The sequence below is a fragment of the Rhincodon typus genome, chromosome 23 (assembly GCF_021869965.1).
Source record: "Rhincodon typus isolate 14 chromosome 23, sRhiTyp1.1, whole genome shotgun sequence".
Lineage (NCBI taxonomy): Eukaryota > Metazoa > Chordata > Chondrichthyes > Orectolobiformes > Rhincodontidae > Rhincodon > Rhincodon typus.
Genome location: NC_063354.1, coordinates 26,805,510 through 26,831,994, shown reverse-complemented (window position 1 = coordinate 26,831,994; position 26,485 = coordinate 26,805,510). Strand labels below are relative to the sequence as shown.

General features: G+C 40.5%; 1 protein-coding gene across 5 annotated transcripts in view; it reads left to right on the top strand.

Annotated features, from left to right (window-relative positions):
• The window catches only part of LOC109920333 (septin-9-like), a 745,967-nt gene that overhangs the window by 224,592 nt on the left and 494,890 nt on the right, over nucleotides 1-26,485 (top strand). The gene's annotated exons all lie outside the window — the stretch shown is intronic.

Sequence of the window (26,485 nt, the reverse complement as noted above, 5' to 3'; positions counted from 1 at the left end):
CAACTGACAAACTATGTCCAAGGCCCTGGATTGCCCTTGACCTGTGGTGTTAGAGCCAAAGATTATGACAAGCTCAAGTTCCTGCTTGACTTTACAGATGCCTGATAGCAACTATGATCAACTTCCTTCCTTTGCGCATGTGCTAGAAGGTAAGACAAGATAGAACTAATATAAATCTTGTGCCTCTGGCTGAGGGCTAAATTGCAAAGTGACAAGACAAGGCAATGCAAGCCAGGGATGCTGTGAGAATCCAGGTAGGCTCAGAATGAATGAGTGCTATGACAGTGAGTGAAGAGCTCAGGAATGCAGCCTGGTCCAGGATGTACTTCCTTGAGTGTCCCTGAATGCTGCAGCATTATAATGTATCAGAGATAGTGGGAACTGCCGATGCTGGAGAATCTGAGATAACAAGATGTAGAGCTGGATTTCTGAAGAAGGGTCTAGACCCGAAACATCAGCTTTCCTGCTCCTCTGATGCTGAAGAAGGGTCTAGACCTGAAAGGTCAGCTTTCCTGCTCCTCTGATGCTGAAGAAGGGTCTAGACCTGAAACGTCAGCTTTCCTGCTCCTCTGATGCTTCTTGGCCTGCTGTGTTCATCCAGCTCTACACTTTGTTATCTCAGCATTATAATGATAGCTGCTTTCACAGCATGGAATTACAGAAGCGTCTTGTACTTAGATGGCACATATCAGATGCCAATATCTGTGCATGCAGTGTGCGTGTTGCTGATTCCCATGGAGCATGCCCTGCAATATAGGTGCCTATCTGCAAAATGGGGCTCCTTTTGAGTATGCAGCAAGCTTAATTTGACAGCTACATGATCTGGTTTCCATGTTGATTTTTTTTGACATCTTGTTGGTTTCATAATTTTTGTAAGGTAGAAAGCTAAATATTAATGAGGCAATTGGGCCATCAATAAGGTGTTTAACAAGCTAAAAATTATCCCTAATCAGCAAAATTTATGAGAAGCTCACCACGCCACTCGTGAAAAGCAGATAAAGGTGCAGTGAGATATTCCAGCATAGAGATTAACCTCGCCAGAAGTCTCATCTGAATCTGCCGCAAATCTCACTGTCACACATTTGTTCAGTCCCTGATAAGTTTCTGACTTGTGTTTATAGACAGAATGTCAGACAGTAAACTGTGATAGCAAGGGAGGATAGTGAAATAGTTTTGATTCTCCATTGTAAAAGTTAAATGTTTCTTGATAAAGAGAAAGTGGAGATTTTTTTGTTATATGCAGGGGTTAAACACGTCGAAAAGCATCAACAGATTCAGAGCAACATTGAAAATAGGAAGTGAAGGGAAATAATTTTTACTAAAATATTAATAATTACTCACAACTAAAACTCTCCATCCTAAGCAACATCCTGGTAAACAAAAAAAAAAGAACTATGGATGCTGGAAATCTAAAACTAAAACAGAAATTGATGAATAAACTCAGCAGGTCTGGCAGAATCTGTGGAGAGAAAGCAGGGTTAGCATTTCAGGTCCAGTGACCCTTCTTCAGAACCTGGTAAATCTTCTCTGCATCCTCTCCAGTGCTATCACATCTTTTCAGTAATGTGGATTCAAGAACTGCACACAATGTGTAGTTGTGTATTAATCCACATTTTATACAGTTTCAGCATAACTTCCCTGCATTCAAAATCTATGCCTTGTCTAATAAAGGCAAGTACCATTTTGGTAGAAGTAACAGCAAAATGGACTATGTGTTAAATAGTAAAAAATTGCAGCACGCTGCTGTGCAGAGGGACTTGGGTGTCCTTGTGCATGAATTGCTAAAAGTAGGATTGCAGGTACAGCAGGTAATTAAAAAGGCAAATGGAATTTTGTCTGTCATTGCTAGAGGGATGGAGATTAAAAACAGGGAGGCTATGCTGCAGCTGTATAGGGTCCTGGTGAGGCAATACATGGAATACTGTGTGCAGTTTTGGTCTCCTTACTTGAGAAGGGATATACTAGCACTGGAGGGCGTGCAGAGGAGATTCACTTGGTTGATTCCAGAGTTGGGAGGGTTGGATTATGAGGAGAGACTGAGTAGGCTGGGATTATACTCATTGGAATTCAGAAGAATGCGGGGAGATCTTATAGAAACATATAAGATTATGAAGGCAATAGATAAGGTGGAGGCAGGGAGGTTGTTTCCGCTAGCAGGTGAAACTAGGACTAGAGGGCATAGCCTCAAAATAAAGGGAAGAAAATATAGGACTGAGGTCAAGAGGAACTTCTTCACCCAAAGGGTTGTGAATCTGTGGAATTCCCTGCCCAGTGAAGCGGTTGAAGTTACCTCGCTGAATGTTTTTAAGGCAAGGTTAGATAAATTTTTGAACAGTAAAGGAATTAAGGGTTATGGTGAGTGGGCGGGTAAGTGGAGCTGAGTTTCAAAAAGATCAGCCATGATCTTACTGAATGGCAGGGCAGGCTCGAGGGGCCGGAAGGCCTACTCCTGCTCCTAGTTCTTATGTTCTTATGTTTGTATATTATGCCTTCTTAACCATGTTATTTACCTTTCCTGATACCATAAGACACTGCTGTACATGCACACCAAGTTCCTTCTGATTCTCAGGGCTTCCTACAGCCCTACTAATCATCATTTATCCCCTTGCCTTTTTGTCCTGCCAAGTGCAACACCTAACATTTATCCAGACTGATATCCATTTGCTGTAGATTGTATTTCATTTGCATGGGGATCTGAGTGGTGAACGGCTATATAGATGCAATTCATTAGTTTTTATCTTTCAACTGTATCAACAGTGCTTGTGTAACTACTCACCTTTGTGAAAACATAGTTAATGAAATGTAATGTGTTTTTATGTACCTTTCAACTGATTTTTAGCAAGAATAACCTTTTCTAAGCTGTTTATCTTTGCATTGTTTCCAATATTGCTACTTTTAGAATTGTTCTAATCAGATCACAAACAATTGTGAATTGATAAACTTTAATAAACTTAAAGCAATAATAACACATATTCATGTCAACAGATGGTTTTGCAGGTGGTTACAATTGCACCATAAAAAAAGCTGATAGGTGAGTTAGCGAGATCAAAGATTATCTCCTTTGAACAATCTTTTACCCCAATATTACATGTCATAAAGCTGTAAGCCTGACTTTTATAAATACCTGATTCAACTACGACACAATGAACAGAAAATTACTTTTCAATGCAACAGCATCCAATCGTCTCTTATCATTGACAAGCCTGATTTCACGGTCTTGTATTCCACTCATGTGAAATGAGAATCGCATTGTCACATATTGATTATGATTGCTGCTTCCATACTTTTAAACTGCAGATGCTGGTGATAGTTGGACTGTTGACATTTACACCTCTATCGGATGCATGTTTGTTTCTTCACAGCCTCACCACCACCCTCCTTTTGTCTTGTAACTTCATCCTTTCATCATTGAATTCTCTGACCACTCATCCTATCACAAATCCGGTTGCTAAATATCTAACTCATGTTACAAAGGCATTAACCCAAAATAGCTCACCATAGATGCTGCCTGAACTGCTGAGTACTTTCAGCATTTTCTGGCATCTTACAAAGCTTAAAATCTTAAAAAAGAAGTTTTTATTTTTGGCTAGATAAAGATTGGCTTCAAAAAGAGAAAGCACATGGAAATAGCTGATTTATTAACATCCTTAACGAGTTTGCCCTCATCTAGAGATTCCATAGCATCTTCCCTCAACAGGTGCTTCTTACTCAATGTGAAAAGAATTAGTAACACAGTGCACATAGACAGATTGGAAATAAGACTTGAGTCTGGAAAGAAACAAGTTCAGAAAAAAGGATCAGTTTCTGAATTATTTCCAAAAAGTATTGAAACTTGAGTTCGATGCAGTGTAGGTTATCCGAGTATTAACCTCAGTAGTTGAACAGTCAGTTTTGGAAATTCTCATTTTTGTTCCTTTGTCCAAATTGCATCTTATTTTTTAACTTGCATGGTACACTTTGAGTGGGACAAGGTGTTCCTTTTGTCTGGCTGCTGGTTACCTGACTTCTTGCACTCAGAGTGATCCTTTAGTCATTCATTCCCTTATTCATTCACGGGATGAGGGCGTCACTGGATAGGCCAGCATTTATTGCCCATCCATAATTGCCCAGAGGGCAGTTATGAGTCAACCACATTGCTGTGGATGTGGAGTCACATGTTGGCCACACCAGGCAAGGATGTCAGTTTGCTTCCTTAAAGGACATTAGTGAGCCAGATTGGTTTTTGCGACAATCAGCAATGGATTCAAGGTCATCATTAGGCCTTAATTCCAGATATGTAATGAATTCAAATTCCACCATCTGCCATGGCGGGATTCAAAACCAGGTCCCCAGAACATCACCTGGGTCTCTGGATTAACAGTCCAGTGATAATATCACTAGGCCTTTGCCTGCCCTACCAAGCATTTTTACCTATAACACAGGAATAATTCAGGGGCAGTTCTTCAACTTCATAGTAAGCTGTCATTCAAACCCAGGTTGGTATGCACAAGAGCATTCAGTCCCACTTGTACCCTCCAGTAGACTTGAGACTTTTTTTTAACCTATATCCTTACATATTCTGCAAAGAAAGATACACAACATATGTGTGCAATTGAGGACATAATCCTCAGCAGGTACCAGTTTCTCATTATCTTTACAGTCACAAGTGATCACAATTCAGTCTGTTTGGATTTGCCTCCTTCTCTTTTCAAAGGCTGTTTTTTGAAATTTCGGCATATCCATTAGTATGAAATTCCATGGGTCTTTCTCAATATCCACTTAGTTTATGTCTGCAGCTGTTTTGGAATTACAAGTCACAAATGTCCACATTACTTCAGCGTTCTGAACCATTGGTCATGATGGAAATAGTAAAGGAAATAAATCACTGGTAGGAGTCATTTATAGGCTTCCTTTCAGTAGGTTACTGTAGGGTAGAGTATAAATAAGGCAATAATTAGGGTTATAGGGAAGGTACCACAATAATCATGGAGGATTTTAATTTTCATACGTGTTGGATGAATCAAGTTGGCAAAAAAATCCTTGGAAATGATTTCATAGCTTTCATTTAGGACAGTTTCTTTGAACAATGCATTCTGAAACCAACTAGGTGACCAGCTATATTAGGCCTAGAAATATGCATTGAGGTTGAATCAATTATCTCATAATAAAGGATCCTCGAAGTGAGAATGATCACAAAGTGATAGAATTTCAGAATCTATGTGAAACATGTTGGGTCCAACTGATTGTAATAAAGAACAAAAACATTTCTCCACAGATGCTGCCTGACATGCCGAGTCTTTCCAACATTGTGTTTTTTATTTTCAGATAAGTATGGATGGACTTCCAAAAAAGTAAATTGATTTTATTTTGACATTTAACAGCTACTCATTCATGCACATCTCATTTGGAAATATAGAATGGGAACAGCACAGATAGAGGACAATTGGCCTACAAAGTCTGTGCCAGATCTTTGCGAGAAGATGTAAATATTAAAAGGCATTTGTTCAAACAGTAAAAAGAGACACTGCAGGGAAGGATAAGTAGAATGAGCTTCATTGCATTTTTTTTTCTGTCTCTATGTTAGTGCTGTGTACTGGATCATACAGTCAAAAGAATACTATGAGGAGGCATAAACTCTGGAATTATACAAGACACAAGTGATGAGATGAGTAAAGTACAATAGATTTCTCTATTTAGTACTAAACTAAAAGGGTGAAATGCTTTTGTTATTTTCACAAACTCCACAATCTATGCATTTGTGCAATGTAATTAAATACATGTATGTAATTAGAACATAGAACATAGAACATAGAACAGCCCAGCACAGTACAGGCCCTTCGGCCCATGATGTTGCGCCGAACTTTTACCCTAATCCTAAGGTCTATCTAACCCCACCGCTACCTTATAGTATCATCCATATGCCTATCTAATAGCCACTTAAATGCCCCTAATGAGGCCGACTCCACTACCCTCTCCGGCAATGCATTCCATGCCCCTATCACTCTCTGACGTCTCCCCGATATCTACCTCCTTTCACTTTAAAACTATGTCCCCTCGTAAAAGCTACCTCCACCCTAGGAAAAAGTCTCTGGCTGTCTACTCTATCTATACCTCTGATCATTTTGTACACCTCTATCAAGTCACCTCTCATCCTTCGTCGTTCTAAAGAGAAAAGCCCTAGCTCTCTCAATCTTTCCTTGTAAGACCTTCCCTCCATTCCAGGCAACATCCTGGTAAATCTCCTCTGCACCTTTTCTAACGCTTCCACATCTTTCCGGTAGTGAGGTGACCAGAACTGGACACAATACTCCAGATGTGGCCGAACCAGGCTTTTGTATAGCTGGAGCATAACTTCACGGCTCTTGAACTCAATCCCTCTATTAATGAAAGCTAATAATTAAAGGAGTTTAATTGAAATGATTGTCTGAGGCTGTTTGCATTATGCATGAATGATATATTTTAAATTTGCAATGTTCAATTTATTGTTTAACTTCTTGTTACTCAGAAGTTTTGACAAACTACTCCTCTGAAGAATAAGTTTGAGCTTATCGCAACAGTTGCTGTCAGAATTGAAATATATACTTTGATAATTAGATGCAATAATCAAGAATGTTCTCAAGTGGACAATATATAAATGAATCCATTGAAGTTCAGCCAGTAAATTTCCAGAATTAGCACAAGACAATTCAGTTCTGATGGAACAGATAATTGGAATTTTTTCATTTCTCTGTAGCCTAAAATCAACTTCCTCATTCTGTATAGAGTCAAGTAATTCAAATGTCAGACAATATGGTCTGCAAACATAAAGGAAGGATCACATTGTTTCCTATCAATTGTGAAACTATAAACACATTCAAAATGCTGTAAGGCCTGCTTTGGAGAGAGATGTTGACATAGCAATAATGTTACAGGGCTAGGTAATCTAGAAGCAGACTAACAGGCTCAAATATCACCACAGCAACTAATGGCATTTCAATTCAACTAATAAATTCAGAATGTGAAGCTAGTCCCAGCAGCGATGTTTTTGACAACTCTTATCAATTCTTGGGAAAGTTTCAGGGAAGGAAAGCAGCCATCCTTACCAATGTGACTCCAGACTTATAGTATTGTGGTTGACTTTTAACTGGCCTCTGCAATCACCCAACACTCAGTTCAGGAACAGTAAAGGATGGGGAACAAATCCTGAGCTTGTGATGCTGACCACATCCCATCAAACAACAACAAGGAACAGACAGGGAAATCACATGAAACAGTCCTCTTGACCAGAGTAAAGAGAGTAAGAAGATGAGAAATGAAATAAAAGGAAATAAGCACAAATATGAAATTCACAACTGAAATAACTCCACAGAGAGGCTGGTATTCCATCACCAGGTCACCCTTTATTTATAAGTGCACAGTACTTGACACAGGTCCGGCTTCCTCAGAGCCAGCTGTCAGAGTGAACAGAACTTCTGACACTCCTGTTTATACCTGTCAGCCAGGGCTCCCAGGTTAACAGCCCCAATCAAGGAACTCATATTCTTCGAGGGCCACCTGCCTGGTGTCATTACAATAACTACACCCCTCCCCCTTTAGGTCCAGGGATGTAGCCTGTTCTTTTTCTTGTAGCCTCTCCGGGGGACTTTTCGCTCAGGGTCCGGTTCCTCTGACTCAGCGTCTGACACAGGCAGCATGTACCAGACTGTGGCCTGCCTCTTGTGCCCAGAGCGTCTCGGATGAAATTCACCTTCTTCCAGGCAATAAAGGCGTCGAGGCTGCAACATCCGCCATGTCCATCTCAGACTCTGAGCTTTCTTTGATGCTAGATGGAGGAGAACCCAAAGGTTCAATAGCCTTTCCAGCTATTCTGAGGAGCCAGGTATGTTTTGCTCATGCCCTGTTTGTGAGTTTGAAGCTTTCATATGGTCCATGTGTCTGTTCAGGACCACCTCACTTACCCAAACTTTGCATGTCGACCATGTTTCTTACCCATGCAAGGCCAGTTCCGTGGTTTCAGCACCAAACTTCATCCCCTAAAGTAAATTGTCTCTCTCACTTAGCGGAGACTTGTGTCCTGCATTGATGTGCCTGATACTGTATCACCTTCCACCCCAGGTCTGGGAAGATCAGATTTAACCTGGTGCAGAGTCTTCTCCCCATTAGCAACTCTGCTGGGGCTATCCCAGTAGTTGCATAAAGAGTGGTCTGATAATCAAATAGGAACTGGGAAACTTTGTATTCGAGTGAAGTTGTAGGCTGTTTCTTTAAGCCTGCCTTCAAAGTTTGAACTGCTTTTTCTGCCGGACCATTGGCTGATGGATGGTATAGAGCTGTCCTTATATACTGAATGCCATTTGACTTCAGAAAATACTCAAACGCCCTGCTGGTAAATGATGTGCCGTTGTCTATGACCAACACTTCTGGGAGCCTTTGTATTGCAAAAGATGTTTACAGCTTTTCTATTGTCATCCCTATGTTTGATGAATGAACTCTGTGCACATCCAACCACTTACAGTGCGCATCCACAATGACTAAGAATGTTGATCCCATTCTCATTGCCACTGAAATAACTCCACAGAAGCCAGTATCCCATCACCAAATCACCCTTTATTTACATATGCATTGTATTTGACACAGGTCTGGCTTCCTCAGAGCCAGCTCTCGGTGTGAGCAAAACCTCCGACACTCCTGTTTATATCTGTCAGCCAGGGCTCCCTGATTGGAGCAGTTAACAGCCCCAATCAGGGATCTCATATTCTATGATGTCCACCTGACTGACCTCAATACAACTACTACAGTTGTTGAATTTGGAGCTAATTATATTGGTCCAAATAATCACGTGAAAAAGAATGAACTTTATAGATCGATATTGTTTAACCAGCGTCTTGGAACACTTATCTATTTCATTGTCAAACATAATCCTTCATTGGCCAAATGCCAAAAGATTGCAAAATACACATCTTGTGCAAGTTTAAGCATGTTTCCTTAAAGTTGATATGTGGCAATATAATTAAGTGAAAAATGTTGTCTTCTTGAAATGTTTCCAGGCCTCAATATCTGTAGTTTGCCAACTTTACCTACCTTGATCTTCAAAGAAGCCTCAGATGACTGATAAATAAATAGATCTTGCTTCAAACTGTTGTTTTGTAACTACACGTTCAATCACATGAAAACAACAAACTTGAACTCTTAAACATCTTTGCAAAGAATGCAGTCGTGGTGACTGTTTACAACTAAATTCTTTTGACACAAGCTGTGTTGAAATATGTCCCTGAACAGACAGACAGACAGACACACCACACACACACACACTCCTGATACGGCATGCGCAATGGCGAGCAAGTTGGCAAAATATGGAAAAGAAAGAAAAATCAAAATCTCAATGTCAAGAAAAGGTTACATGAATTTCGTCTTAATCCTTAAATGGCAACTTTAGAATCTCACTGTTTTTCCATGCATCTGTATCTCATCAGTATTCCAGTTGCTTTATTTATCTGCCACTTTGAATTCTACTCTTCTTCCCTGAGAAATGAGATGGCACGTATTCCTGACATGTAAATCACATTGAGTACCCAGTAGTTACAGCTAGCTGAATGTTTGTTGAGGAAGGGTCACTCGACCCGAAATATTAATTCTGATTTCTCTCCACAGATGTTGCCAGACCTGCTGAGCATTTCCAGCAATTTCTGTTTTTGTTTCTGATTTACAGCATCCGCAGTTCTTTCGGTTTTTATTACTGTCTAGCTGTGTCTTCACAAGTAAGTCTTGCACATTCCATGGTCAAATCCTCAGTAATCCTTTCTCCACACAAGCTGGCATTTGCAAGCCACTAGTCTCACTGCATTAGCATGCCTTGTCTCAGACTAACTCACATACCGCTTCAACCTTTCAACAATGTACCTTTGGAGCTCAGGAACACCTCTATGACTTGCATACTTCTATCAGGTAGCTTTGTGCACAGGGACACACAAACAAGCATCTCAAGCATCTACACAGGATGCACCATATGGTTGTTTGTTTACTTTCTTGGCACTTGCCCACTATACCCATACTTGGAGGCTGCCAGTCTTTGTCTGTTCCGCTCAGAGATAGCACGAACTGCAGATGCTGGAGTCAGAGACAACACAGGGTAAAGCTGGAGGAACACAGCGTATTACCCTCCCCACCCCTATCTGCCTTTCGTAGGGACTACACTCTTCGGGACTCCCTCATCCGCTCCACACTCCCCACTAACCCCACCACCCCGGCACTTTTCCCTGCAAACGCAGGAAGTACTACACCTGCCCCTACGCCTCCCCCCTCACCTCCACTCAAGGCACAAAAAAGCCTTCCAGATCAGAGAGTGGTTCACCTTCACATAAGTCAATGTGGTCTATTGCAGCCAACGTGGCCTCCCCTACATCGGTGAGACCGAGTGTAGACTCAGACACTGTTTTGTAGAGCATCTGCGCTCTGTACGTGACAAACGACAACGTCTTCCGGTCACCATTTTAACTCCTCCTCCCACTCCGTGGGTGACATGTCCATCCCGGGCCTCCTCCAGTGTCACAATGATGCCACCCATAAACTGAAGGAGCAGCATCTCATATTCCACCTCAGGAGCCTACAGCCCGATGGCCTAAACATGGAATTCACCAGTTTTAAAATCTCCCCACCCCTGGCTTTATCCCATGTCCAAGCCTTCCCCTCGTCCCCGCCTTCTTGCCCTGACACAACTTGTCCATCTTCTCTCCTAATTATCCGCCCCACCCATCCCACTGACCAATCCCCACCACTCTCTACCTGTACTCACCTATCACTGTCCCACCTCCCTTCTCAAGCCCCACCCCTCCTCTCTCTATTTATTTCTGAGCCCCTTTCCCCCTCCCCATTTCTGAAGAAGGGTCCCAACCTGAAACGTCAACTTTCCTGCTCCTCTGATGCTGCCTGGCCTGCTGTGTTCCTGTAGCTCCATACTGTGTTGTCTCTGCCTGTTCCACATTGTTTTCTCGGTGCACGCACACTGTAACTTCAGGACTGACTTGCACGTTGTCATCCTCTGTGTTTCTCACATCACTTTCTAGCACACAGTCAGAGTCAAACAACTTGTCATGGTGGGAAGCACTGAACAGTTATAATGGGGTGGGCCTGTTGCTGTGTGTCACTGTGTGCTACATCAATATCAGAGCTGTTCCAGGCTCCAGCAGTTTATGCAGCAAGGAAACAAATGGCTATGTGTGTAAGCCAAAGGAGAGCATTCCTTAGTGACACCAAAGGAGACTGTGGTCAGTCAGCAGGCGCCACTGCACTCAATCAAGTGGCGCATTCACTTTCAGTGAAGGAGGTTGGCCATAGTCAGTCAGGCACTTGGTCTTACCAGATCCACGTGTCCTTGCAGGGGAGGGGAAGTCCTAATTGGGTATTCTGCAGCCCATGGCAGGGTTCCCTCTCCTACCTGCCAGTAATGGCTGCACCCACAGTAACCCCTCCACTCCAGTGCCTATATCAACCCCTCTCTCTCCGTTCTCTGAATCCCGTCTGACAAGCTCCAGCGACCTGACCCCACTTACCCCATTGTGAGGGTAACCTTTTGACTTGGCAACAATTCAGCTCCTGGGTAACATTGCTGCAATTTCTGAACTGCCCACCCTTTGATAGGTAGGCAGCCTAAAAGGAACAGGAGACCTGACAGGTTGGTTGACTGAAGGTTGGAAGACATAGCCAGAGCTGGAGGGATTGGGAGGGGATCTCTCAAATGGCCAACGTGGAGTTGCCCCTCACACTCGGACTAATTATCAGGTCAGGACGATCTAAATTTCAGTTGTTATGTGCCCTGCGGTAGTTGTTTGGAAGTGTACAAAATGAGCCATATCTCACAGGGAGCTGTCCAGCAGATCTGCAGAGAATGGTTTGTGTCTCCATGATTGGAGATGTCCTGAGACAGGGAGTGGGTGTTCTCAGGTGAAAAGGTGAAATTATCCTGGGAGATGGAGAAAACTCTGGGTGTTTGATGCATGAGGATGATGCTCAGGAAGGAGGGGCGGAGATGGTCCTAGACTGGTGGGTAACATGATGCTTTGGAAAGGTCAGGAGATGATCTGGAGTGATGATTTGGGACAGAGTGGAAAGGATCTGTGGGACATCAGGCACAGGAGGCTGTAATTATTCCAGAGATACTCCTGTGAGCAGGGGAGATTCTCTGGGAGAGCCAATCCTGAAGGCAGCCTGAAAGTCCTCTCCCTACTTTGCTCAGACAGTAATAGAAACTAAATATTTGGGTCTATCATTTGCAGTCATGCCAGCTCCAACTATTCATTGCTGAATTTTGCATTTGGTCTCCTACCACTGGCATAGAATATCTTCCTCCTACACTTTCCCAGTGTCAGGCGTCCTGGATGACTACAGCTACTTAATTAAACTGTCTGTTACAATCCTACTCAAAAAGGAACCAGGCCATTTGCAACACAAAATTTGCAGGTCTAATCAACATATTGTGAGTGCACAGTCAAAAGTTGCATTCCCCACCACCACCAAACCCCACCCCAGCCCCCTCCACCACCACCCCAACCGGTGAATTAAGTGTTCATCCTGATGTTATGTGGATTTGAATTGGGATGGAATGAAATTGTAGTTAGCAGGCTATGCAATTATTCAATTCAAGGAGTTTTATACCAGTACGACTTTATGTGCCATTCTGAAAGTCCTGTATTGAGAAAAGTAATGATACTTCAATTGTATTATACAGCACAATGGTTGCATGGGCAACCAAATGTATAAAATTCATGACTAAATTGTATTAAACTGCACTTCAAAAGTAGTGTGTAATATACCGGTCTGATCCATAAATATTTGCAAATTTTAGCAATACTTTTGAAATTGTCAGAAGCACTCCTGTCTAAAGCTGTTTCACTCATTTGTCCCAATTATATGAAGAGCAGTAGGGGCATTTCTGTAAAATTTGAGCTTGTTTTTTAATTGCAAAGTGGTGGAATAATAATGGAAAAAGAATTGTTCAGATGTCTGTATTAATGCTGAATGAGCATAGAAACAAGTGTTTGATATTAATATTACAAGACATTAGTTTAGACAAGCAATGGTTATTTCATTGCAGAAAACTATGAAAGGGTGATAACATAAATTCATTCAAATTATATCCAGGAATAAAATGACAATGACAATTTTGATTTTCTTCTCCACTGAAAGCATATTTGGTAAGATATTTTCAAAATTATGAAAAAATCGCAGAAATAATTACAATAGTGAACAAACTGATTTCACTTGATGAATTGGTCACAAGATGGAATGAACTGAAGATTATTGTTGGAACATCGAAGAGAAAATTGAAAAACAGTGGCAGGTAGAAGATTATTAGAACATGAAATGTTTACCACAAATTTTTATTTGTAGCAAAGGCTATAAGTGCATTTATAAGGGAATTGCAAAAAAAAAATAAAAGAATAGCAGGAAAGGGTAAGGAAATGGGACTAGAGTAAATCATGAATAAATATTTCATCCTCTTCATAGCCTTTTTGTAAATTGTCACAAAAATTTTCCAATTCTGGAAAAAATTATGGCAGCATTTTCTTCCTGAGTAAACACAGAATAGACATTAACTATCCCTGGCTTGCACTTCTGACATATGGGAAAATATTTAAGTGTACTGGGTAAATAATAACTGAAATTCTGCCAATTATGAAAATCTCAACCAGAAGCACAGCTGCTGAAGTGACTGAGCTGATCAGGACCATATCTATCAAGAGAACACAAGTCAGTTTTTGTTTTAGAAACAGGATTCTTCCTTCTGTAAAATAAAATAACTTTTCATTAAACATGACTATTGTGGGAAAGAAACATTACTGATGTCTAGGGAATCCCTTTGAATTTGACGCTAAATCTTCAGGAGGTATGGTTTATCTCTATTTCTCATCTATGATTACATTAGCCTGAGATGACCAGAGTAAAAACAAAATAGATTCAAGTCAGGAAAATCTGTGAACTTACTCATAAAAAAAGCAATAAATTTGGCAACACATTTAAAAACTGGAGAAGTGAAAACCTCAATGTGGATCTGAGAATTCTTGTACAGGGTTCATCAGCAATCTAGGCCTGGAACAAAATGGAAATGTATGGACAATTCATAAACCTCATAGAGAAGACAAGGTGCAATTAGTTCAAAAGACCTTTTACTGCAAATTTCAATAATCGTTACAATTAATAATTGTCACAATAAAATGCTTATGAATAGAAATAATACAACCTTAATTTGATTAAGTGAATGTACACTTAGAAGGAAACAAAAAATGGATTCATCAGCTCAATGAATGGCGCAATCAACAATAATATATCTGTCTAACAAATACACACTATATAATGACATTCAGAATGGCACAATAAGCTATATTTGTACATAATCACTTCTAGTTTTCTTTCTATGAAACATGCTTTCTGTGATACATGCCTGTTTGCTTACTTTTAGGGCTATGCCTTGAATAGTTAACCAGAAGAATTGTTTTTGGAAATTCTTGTATTGACTGAACACGCTACAGAAAAGAAAGTTTTACTTCGACTTACAATTAACAATTTGACCAAGGTTCATGAAATAGTGAATAGCCTAGACAGTATTTAAATGGACAATTGTTTCTTTATAAATTGGAAGAAAAACATGCATGGGTAAAACTATATTAGATGTTATGAGGTTCTTGTTTTCCTCTAGAACAGAATAATGTCGATTCCCCTAATGCCTCAGAGAATGAGCAATCTGGATCTATTTCTGACTCGGGTGGAAATCACCCTATACAAGCAATAGGTGTTTTTTTACATAAAACAAATTCAACTTAATCCTCCAAAGTGGTTTCGATCGCTGAAAGGAATATTACAGATTCCTTCAAATAATTGATCAATTATTTTTAACTGGTTTTTCAACTCTTCTTAAAAATAACATATCGAATGTAGACAATGCCTGTCTTCTAATGCCTAAGAACATAAGAAAGAGCAGCTGGAAGAGACCCCACGGTCCGTTGAGCCTGTTCCACCGGTCAATATGTTTATAACATGAAATTTGGATTTAACTCAACTTTCCTGTCCAGTTTCCATATCCCTTGATTCCTCAAGAGACCAAAGATCGATCTCAACCTTATATAATGCTCATTCAATGAAAAAGCTGCAGGCCTGTGTGGGACAAATGAAATAATCTGTTTCAGAGATAGTAGGAACTGCAGATGCTGGAGAATCTGAAATAGCAAGGTGTAGAGCTAGATGAACGCAGCAGGCCAAGCAGCATCAGAGGAGGAGGAAAGCTGACATTTCGGGTCGAGACCCTTCTTCAGAAATGGGGGAGGGGAAGGGGAAGATCTGAAGAAGGGTCTACGCCCGAAACATCAGCTTTCCTGCTCCTCTGATGCTGCTTGTCCTGCTGTGTTCATCCAGCTCTACACCTTGTTATCTGAAATAACCTATGTATCTTTTTCTTGTCAGTCGTGTTCATTTAGGAATATTTAATTGTATTCATTGCCGCAAAAAAGGCAGCAGGTCATATTCTTCCATTTCTATGTTAACTTATTGAAATTGCCCATTTCCAATAGATTGTTTAATTTCAATCATTTTTTCAAGCTAGTTTCATAGTACTTCTCTGGAATTGTTGTAATACAAATCTTACTTTGCTAAAACAAAAATGAGACAAAGAAAGGTCATGTGAGAAATAAAAAGGCAGGTCAACAAAACATCTCAGTTGCTATGGATCTATGACTATCCCATGAATATGGTATCAGGTTCACAGTTCCTTGAAGTTAGATTCACAGGTAGATAGGGTAGTGAAGAAGGCATTTGGTATGCTTGCCCTTATTGGTCAGTGCATTTAGTATAGGAGTTGGGACGTCATGTTGTGGCTGTACTGGACATTGGTTAGGCCATTTTCGGAATACTGCATTTAAATCTTGTCTCCCTGCTATAGGAAAGATGTTGTTAAACTTGGAAGTGTTCAGAAAAGACTTACAAGGATGTCACTGGGGTTGGAGAGTTCGAGCTATAGGGAGAGGCTGAATAGCTGAAACTATTTTCCCTAGAGTTTCTGAGGTTGAGGGGTGACCATAAAGAGGTTTATAAAACCATGAGGGGCATAGATATGGTGAATAGCCCAAGTCTTTTTCCCAGGATATTGGCTTAAGGCAAGAGAGGAAAGATTTAAAAGGGATCTAAGGGGTAACTTTTTCACACAGTGGGTGGTGCGTGTATGGGATGAACTGCCAGAGGAGGTGGTGGAGGCTGGTACAAGGACAACATTTAAAAGGCATCTGAATGGGTATATGAATAGATGAATATAGACCAAATGCTGGCAAATGGAACGAGATTAATTTAGGATATCTGGTTGGCATGGACAGGTTGAACCAAATATTCTGTTTCTGTGCTGTACAACACTCTATGACTCTATGGTGAATACTAAAGATGTGGAATTAGTGTACTTCTGTTTTGAGGCAGAATCAAAGAAAATAATGCACCTTAAATGTGCAAGTAGATGAATGCTCTAACCACTTGTGACAAAACAGTAGAAATTCAATAAAAACCGAAAGAACTGTGGATGCTGTAAATCAGGAACAAAAACAGAAGTTGCTGGAAATGCTCAGCAGGTCTGGCAGCTTCTGTGAAGAAATAATCAGAGTTAATGTTTCGGGTCCAGTGACCCTTCCTCAGAATTCTGAGGAACAGTCACGAGACCCAAAATGTTAAATCTGATTTTCTCTTCACAGATGCTGCCAGACCTGCTGAGCAGTAGAAATTCAATCCAGTCTGGCATAGAAAATATGAGTGACCCTCATGAGAAACATGTGCTAATAACACTTTTTCATTTAAGCATGACCATGAGTTAGGGACATTCCCCAATAGTGAGACTACTATTTTTACATTAGTGTGCTTACAGGGATTTTTTAAAAAAACACAAACCACTCCTCATCATTCCCCTCTTGAACCTCCCAGTGGTTGTTTCCCTCCAAAAGTTCCTGTTTCACGAAGCCTCCTGTTCCTCAATCATTCTGCTTCACACTGACCCTCCAGTCCCCTTTCTCCCACTCATTTCTTTCCTCCCTGGCCCTCCCACTTCCTGTTCCTCCTGCTCACCACCCTCCTGCTCATAACTGCTTTTGTTCCCTCTCTCCTTCTTGTCACCCTTCTCCTGAGCATTTGCTCATAGTGAGGGTGCAAGAGATGGAAATGGTGAGTGAGAAGGACCACCAGGAGTAGAAACTAAGCAGGAGGTTTGATGGCAGACAGTGTTAGGGAGTAATGTAGCGAGTGGGAGAGTCAAGGAGAAAGTGGGTTCGAGAAAGAACAAATGAACAAGTGGGGCAGGAAAAGAGGTGGTGAGTAAAAGGATTAGCATGAGGGAGAGTTGTGGATCAGGAGGGTCAGGAACCGGAGAAGCAATAGGCTGGAGGTAGGAAGCTAGTGAGCAGTAGTAAGTTGAAAGAGACAATACTCTAAATTATGAGGAGTTGATAAGTTATTTACAGTCAGGAAGAGGATTTATAAACAAATTGAGTTCAAAGCAACTAATAGGTTCTTAATGTAAAAATTACAGGTCATGAACATAACTTAATTTTTACATGTTGCCTTATTGAAAAGTGACTTTTTGATTAGCATCTAGTCATTTAGAACACTTTTTTTTATTAGGTACATATTAAGAAACTATAAATGAAGGATAGTTGTGACACAATTGTGGTTTATTCCAGTGGATGAATACAAAATAGAATGGTTAGACTATTCAACAAAAATAGAACAGTTCAGAAGAGATGGAATAGGTAATGCAAAATGTGGAAAAATTGCATGCAAATCATGTAAATAAGGTTTTGCATTAGAAATTAGAACAAGAACAGCTGCCTAGTTTATGAAAAATTAAAGATATGCAAAAAGAGAAATGCTTGCTAACAGTTTGGGGATTTATAGAAATGAAATGGGAATCCCCAAGTGGTTTTAAGGCCTGAATTTGAGAACGTACTGTATGATTGTTTTAGCATACAGCATGTCACCAGAAGCTAAGGGAGGTACCAGTCCCTGGATATCCTGTAAGTTATTTTGATAGTATTCCAAAAATGCAATTCACGACACATCTTAGGATTTGAAGCCATAACATAGTTCAGTTTAACATGACCTGGGATTCAACATTGCCTGAAATTCCAAAATCTACACTTTAAAGAAACATCAGCCATGATCATAAGACCTACAGCAGATTGACTAAGCATGACAAGAGTATTACAGGTCAAATATATATCTGACATTTACAAGCACAGGATGAAACACATATAATTTTAAAAATTGTAAAATTTGTATTGTAAAATAAAGAAAATCTCTCCACAAAACTGGCAGGGGAAATAAGAAGAGATCCACTAGAAACAGGGGCAATTAAGGAAAGGGAACAAATGCTGAACTTGTAAGCAGGCCTCATCCCAAAAAAAGAATAAATAAAATGGTAACTGGTAGTGGCAGCAATATCTGACAGGATATATCAAAAGATTATATCATAGATGCAAAATAACGATCTGAAGCATCAATCAGAATGAGATAAACAGTACTGTCAGCAAAGACACAAGGGCCAGGCATTCGTTTGTGTTAATGTTCAACTCAGGTGGCTATAGCTAAATCAGTTAATGTGATGCCAGGATCCCAAATCTGGACAATGGAAGTCAAGGCATTCCCTGCATTGTCCAAAAAAGAAATGAAATAGGAAGCAGCGAGTTAGGCACTATTATAGAGTTACTTAAAGGACCAGGCCCTCTATTTTTATTTCTCTTGTCAGTGCTCCATCCATGCTAACATGCACAAGATTTTATTTTGTATCATTCTCTTTGGTGTGGCATCTTTCAATGCCTCCTGGATATTCAAGTATACCACAACACAGGTTCCCCTTTATTCACGTTGCTTATTAGTTCCTAAAACAATTCTATTAAATTAATCAAATGTTATTCTTCAATTTTACTGAGTGAAAACCCTGACCTTTAGCGTGGAGTGGAACTTGCAGTTGGCAGTGTTCCTGTGTATCTGTTGCTTTTGTCCTTCTAGATGGTAGTGGTCAGTACCCTGGGTAAATTTCTGTAATGCAGCTTGTAGATGGTGCACATTGCTGTTACTGACCAGTGTGATATAGGGATTTTGTGGACGCAATGCTAATCAAAAGATTAGTTTGTCTTGGATGATGTCAAATTTCCAGAATGTTGTTGGAGCTGCACTCCTCCAAGCAAGTGGACAGTATTCCATCACACTCTTGGATTGTACCATGTAGATGGTGAACAAGCTTTGGGAAGACAGCAGGTGAGTTACCATCCTGCAGGCATCCTAACCTCTGACCTGCTCTTGTAGCTATTCATATCTTGAGACTAATTCAGTTTCTGGTCAACGATAACTTGCAGGATGTTAATAGTTGGATGTTGATGATGGTAATGCCACTGAATGTCAAAGAGCGATGATTAGATTCTCTCTTGTTGGAGATTACCATTACCTGCCATCTACGTGGTGCAAATGACCCCACTGATAGATGTATAAAGATTAGTTGGAATATCTGGATGTTAGGGATAAATCCTGAATTCCATGGAATGTCATTGATCGAGTAATTGAGTAGCATGTGAGGCTTGTAGGTGGAGTGAGCAAGAAATGTCATGTGAAAATGCATCCAATGATGCTGACAACTTTTGTGAGATCAATTGTTTCCTTGTGGCACTGTTGCATGTTCTTCGGGTTCAGGTTCCAAAAGTTCATGATCAACTAATTTGATTTCCTCATTATGGTGGTCTTTGAATGCTGCTGGCCCCTTTCAAAATTCATTGTATCCCTCCTCCTGAGCACCTTCACCACTAACGCCTTATCCATCACATTGGATCCTTCTCTCTGCCTTATTGTTTTCAACAATCTACATTAATAGAATATTTTTCTACAGCTTCCCTTTGGGGAACAGCCTGCTTTTCAGATGAAGAATGCTGCCAGTGTTACATAATTGATAAACAGCATACTCAAGGTCTTCTGCTGTATTCAGAGCTATCAGACAGCCCCAGTCATTGCTGACAATCATTCAAGTTGGTGCACAACTGTACCTGTTACAAGCCTTAATCAATATAGGCATAGGAAAGTTAGGAATTGTGATCCCAGCACCAAAAAGCAGGCAAATTTGTAGCCCAAAGACATTAATGGGCATGTCAAATAATAGTTTTGCCAAGTTCGCAGATGACACAAAGATAAGTGGGAAGGCAAGTGGATGACACTAAGAGTCTGTAGAGGAACATAACAGATTAAGCAAATGAACAAAGTCTTGGCAGATAGAACATAATGTGGGAGAATTAAGTTATGCAATTTGGCAAGAAGAATAGAGGAGCTATTTATTATTGAAGCGGAGGAAGACTGCAGAAAGCTGCAGAACATGCATATTTGTGAGTCCTTGTTCATGAGTCACTGAAAACTAACATCCAAGTTCAGTGGGAAGGCAAACTGAATGTTGACCTATATTTCAAACAGAAGGAGGAATGGAGCAAAAATGTAGGGAGGTTTTGCTCCAATTATACAGGGCACTATTCAAACCACACTTTACAGTCTTGGACACCTTAGCTAAGGAAAGATATACTGGAATTGGAAGCAGTCCAGAGAAGGTTGACCCATTTGACACTAGGTATGGAGGGATTGTCTTATGAGGAGATGATGGGTAGGTTGGGCTTGGAATAATAAAAAAAAGGAAGTGATCTCATTGGAACATTGCAGGAGAATGAAGTTAAGGATTATCAGATCAGTCATGATCTCATTGAACTATGGAACAGAGTAAATGGGCTGAATGCTGTACTACTGCTCCTGTCCTAGCTTTATAATCTTAACAACCCAACTACACCCAAATGAGAACCCATTGCGTCCTCACCACACAATTACCCCCAACCACCTGACTACACTCCAAAATATCCAGCCATCACTTCAACCAGACACAACTCTCCCTCAACCAGCTGATTACCATCCTCAACCAAACACAAACCCCTGATCAACCAAATTACCCCACAATCGGATCCAACTGCCCATCAGTACATGCCACAACACTACCCAACAACACCCCCACCCTGCCCCCCAACAGACCCAAATGCAGATGGCCACTTGACTAGCCACTGACCTGATCCCACTAACACTGTAACCACCCAAGCACTATCCCAACCAGAGACAATTACCCTGAAGCCCAGCCCAGAGCACAACAATTTGACCCTTCAACACCCCAAAGTGGAACACTCCCAATCTGTTCTAACTACCCTCTGAAGCATGACTGACAACTCAACTACTCTCGTTTACTTGACTATCCTTTGATTACACCCTGAATTGTCTACCCACTCACCACTTATCTGCCTCCACTATCTCACTCATGTTAGCTCCGTTGGCTTGATGGCCTGTTGTGATGCCAACCATGTGGGTTTGATTCCTGTGATGACTAAGGTTGCTAATGAAGGACTCTCCTTCGCAATCTCAAGCCTTGCCTGAAGTGTGGTGAACCTTAGATTATGCTACCACCAATTAATTGTCTCTATTGAGTTCCATGGTCCAGGAAAGTTTGGGTGATTCTTTTTCTTTTTCAGTCATGCATTCACCAAATCACCACTTCCACTTAATCCGCTTACCAATTCATTCACCCATCATTCATTCAATCATTCATCTACTTACATATTCATTCACTCATTTGCTAATCCCACTCATTCATTGAAAGATTTGGACCTCTTAAAAACTCATCTGAGTGGAACAGCCACTGCAATAAAAAGAGGTCATGCCTTTTCTTTCACCTCCCTCTAATACAATTACTGGACCTATACTGAAGACACCATGCATGGTCATTTCTGTTTCAGGCTGGATCTGAAGATTCTAGAAGAAATTAAAGCTATCATCAGATCAGCAAAAACCTTGAGGAAAGTGGTAATGTGTTCAGTGTTCCCAATGTTTGGCAGGTCTATGCCTATAAATTTTAGCAAAAATATATGGGGTTATATCATCCTCATGCCAATAGAATTAATGTGATGACAGTAGATATGGAGTGTGAAAGAACTGGCAAACCAAGTGCAGATGTAAGGTTAGGACAGTGGTACTTGAAGAGCTCTGCTTTAAATGCAAACTTCTCATTTTGTTGTAAGACACGTCCTCACCACAGCTATTGTGGTGTAAGATCCAGCTGGCGTATTTGCTAGCACTACCCTCTTTTCTGATATAGATCTACAGACACAGGTAAAGGAAAACCAACCCAGTATACCAAAGAGAAAAGCTCTTGCCTTAAACAAAATGTAGTTTCTTGCATGATAACAACTGGGTGCAAGTTATTTTTGTGTAACATAAGTTACTTAGACTTATGAGGGAGACCTCATTGTTACTGCTTTGCGATCCAAAACTGTTCACCCACCCATGTTCAAATGACATCATCGAGTTGGGTGTTGCTTAATGTACTCCTCAGTGTTAGCCTTTTCAGAGCTTTACACCTTTACGCAATAATTTTATTTAAGGCAGACAGAGCTCATATTGTTAATGGAAGGGGGAATTTTTGCTACAATTTTGTGATTCAGTTACTAACAGAAACAACAAAATCAAAAAGAAACACCCAGCTGTAAAAGATAAAACAATGGTGTTACCATTGTGAACAGAGCCTCCATCATGTACTGTAAGACAGTGAGCTTCATTCAGCAGCAAATACTGAAGCAACAAGAGTGCTTTAATACAAAGTGCCAACACTCCTTCACAGTAGCACATGAAGCAATAGTAGCAGATTTGTATCTAACAATCTGGTCTGGCTATGAACTAAGCACTTTTACAGGAAACCTGTGAACAAACCTATTTGATCCAGTTATGTCTCATTGCTATTCCTGTGTAATTCTTTGGCAAAATTAGCTACAGACATCCAGTTTTTTTTTTCATTTTTGCTCCATAGAAATGGTCTTATGGATCCAGAATGAACCAGATTCTTACTACAAAACAAAGATCTCCTCCCCACTACCTCATCCACTCCCCTGAGCAATCAACTTCTCTCCTTCACTGTAACATAGAACAGAAGCCTCACTGATTTGTGAGGCCTCTTTGAGGATACTGTGTCACCCAATTATTAGGAAGGATATTATTAAGCTGAAGAGGGTTCAGAAGAGATTTACCAGGATGTTGCCGGGTATGGAAGGTTTGAGATATAAGGAAAGGCAGGATAAGCTGAGAGGTTTTTTTCACTGGAATGTAGGCGATTGAGAAGCAACTTTATAGAAGTTTATAAAATAATGAGGGGAACAGATAAACATAATGGTAGCTGTCTTTTTGCTAGGATGGGGGATTTCAAGTCTAGAAGGCACATTTTTAAGGTGAGAGGAGAGAGATTTAAAAAAGACTTGAGGGGCAAATTTTTTACGCAGAGATTGATTCATATGTCGAATGAACTTCCAGAGGAAGTGATTGATGCGGGTATAACTACAACTTTTAAAAGACATTTGGATGAGTACATGAATAGGAACGGTTTGGAAGAATATGGGCCAGGAGCAGGCAGGTGGGACTAGTTTAGTTTAGGATCATGGTCAGTGTGGACCGGTCGGTGTTATAAAGCAGAGGTTGATCCCCCTCTGATAACTAAAACCGAAATATACAGGGAGATGCACCTTGCCCCTACAATCTGTTATAAAGGGGTGGTTAACTAAAAATAAACCCCTGACACTCTCTTTATAATCAACAAATAACAATGTATTTATCTAACTGTAACAGTGAACAAACTAACTAAACCATTACCAAACCGAATAAACCCCCCGCCAACTATTAACTATGCCTGAATAAAACAAAATCATAATGTTATGCTATTCCAATAAATACAAGTCCCACTTATATAAAAGAAAATAAAGAAAACTAGAATTTAGTCTCTCAAAATTACAGCCAGGTTACATCGTCCAGAATGTTCTGTGTCTTCTCCAGTGAATTCTTCTGTTAGGAGCGCCACCTCAGTGAATCCTCTCACTAATGCCTTCTCTGTCAAATTCTTTTGTCAGGAACATTAACTAGTTGTGCCACAGGTACCTTTAATTTAGATAGAGCTTACTCTAAGGCTTAGAGAATTCTAGGAGGGCCAGTGATTCTTTCTTTTAGTGCTGAGAGATGTTCTCTTGACAGATAGCATTTGGCTCTCCCCCAATTTTCCAAATGCCCTCATCTTTTATACCCTTGATGACATATTAATTTCTTACAATACGATTGGTCCTACGTTGTCAAAACCATCAGATTTAAATTTAATTGTTTTCTTTGGTATCTAAATGCCTGGTTTAAATTAACTGGCTAAATTCAAAAACATGTTGTCTTGGTAAAATGCCGTTTTGCCTGCTAACAGTATAGACTTTTGATACAAATGTTTCAATTCAGGTGCTCTGTGCACTGCTTTCTCCATAGCATTTTACAAACACCAATATTTTACAAACACCAACATTTTACAAACACAAAATCCTAACGTGCTGCCTTCCAATCCACAACTACTCTACTCAACTTTGCAACAGTTGGACCAAAGGGTCTGTTTCTGTGCTGTATGACTCTATGACTCTATAATCCAGCACCCTTTCCTACTGCCTTCACAATTTTGATGCAAATATGTAGATCCCCATTTCTGTACTCTACAACTATAATCAGTAGAGAAACTGATGAGAACCTAAAATCAGCTTAAAAAAAGGGAAAAACGATGACTGTTCATATTTCTTCTGACTGGCACCCAGGTATTTGGGAGTAATTAAGAGGGCGATCTGTTTTTGCTCTTGCCCTATTTGCATGCTTTCTCTTTGTGCTTCCTCATATTTGCCTTCAAGTGTTAATGCAACTCCTCCTTTAAATACAATCATTGACACGGCCTCAATAGCCATATAAAAGCCACATACATTCCACTTTCTAATTACTGTTTCCTCACTTTTGTAAGGTTTAACTTCTTTTATGTTCTGTTAATGATTCACACCGATTGGAAATAATTTTGTACTATTTGCATTCTAAAGAATTTTGTATTTTAAAAACTGTTCATCGAGTAATCAGTTAACCTTCAGGACTCTAAAGCATTCAGTCTTAATACTTTTTTTCTTTACAGTCTTGGCCCAAATATGGAGAAAAAAAGCAGAAATCCAGATAGGGGGTGAGACTGGCTCCCCCTGACATCGAGGTTACATCTGCCTGAATGTGGCAGCAAGGAGCCCTCGACAAAGGGACTGGGAAGAAAACGCTCTGCTGGTTGAAGCATACACAAAGGAAGGTGGGTGTGGTTTTTGGAGATCAATAATCTCAGTCCCAGGACATCACTGCAGTAGTTTGTCAGTAAATTTATCTTTTATAATCAACCTGTTCCAGTATGTTGTGACACTTCCATGGAGCAGGTGGCCTCCTGGCTCAGAGTTGGGGGCACTACCATTGCACTATAAGAGTCCAGGCATTCAGGGTAGCATCCTAGGCCTGCCAGCTTCAGCTATTTTATCAATGACCTCTGTTCCATCAGAAGATTGGCAAAGCTGCTATTTGCTGAGGTTTGCACAATGTTTTGCATCATTTAAGATGGCTTGGACACTACAGCAGCCCATGTCCAGATGCAACAAAACCTGGACTACATTCAGGCTTGGGTTAATAAGGAAAAAGTGACATTCATATCACACAAGTGCCAGCCAATGACCGTCTCCAACAAGAGAGAATCTAAACACTATCCCTAGATGTTCAGTGACATTACCATTGCTGCATCTCCCATTATCAACATCCTGGTGCTATCCATTGGCCAGAAACAGAACTAGAATAATCATAAACCCTGTGCCTCCAAGTGTAAGTCAGAATCTAGGAATTCTGTGGTGAGTAACTCTCCACCTGACTCCCAAAGCCTGTCCATTAACTACAAGCTGCAAGGGTGAGATGGAATACTCTACATTCACTTGGATGGGTGCCCCTTTACAAATCTCAGGAAGTTCAATGCTATCCAGGACAAACAGCCTGCTTGATTGGCACCTTGTCTGCCACCTTAAATATTCACTCCTTCTCCCATAACTGCACAGTAACAGCCATGTTTGTCGTATGTAAATTCACTGCAACAATTCACCAAGGTTCCTTCAATTGCACATTCCAAAAACAAGAGCACCAACACCTATAAGGACTAGAGCAGCAGATGCACCTCCTCCTCACACTAACGTATCCTGGAACTAGATTATCATTCCTTCCCTGTCGCTGGGCCAGCACTCTGGAATTCCCTTCCTGACAGTACCTTATCAACTGTGATGCTTGAAAATGGCAACTCACCCCCACCTTCGCAGGGACAATTGGAGGTGATCAATAAATATTGGCCTAGTCAATGGCATCTGCATTTTGTGAAAGATTGACAACCCTCAACAAATGTCGCCCATCCATCCATTTGGTGCAATCTGTTAACATCACCCGTAGGTTTCTTATTTCCTTCTTTGCAAGAGAAGATCAATATGAAGTTGCAGAAAATTGAGGTTACACTGTAGCGATATCTATAAAAACAACTGGAGAGGAGGAAATGCTGGAGATAAACTGAGTCTTGATATGCCCAGCTGTCAGAGATTGACAGGTCGGA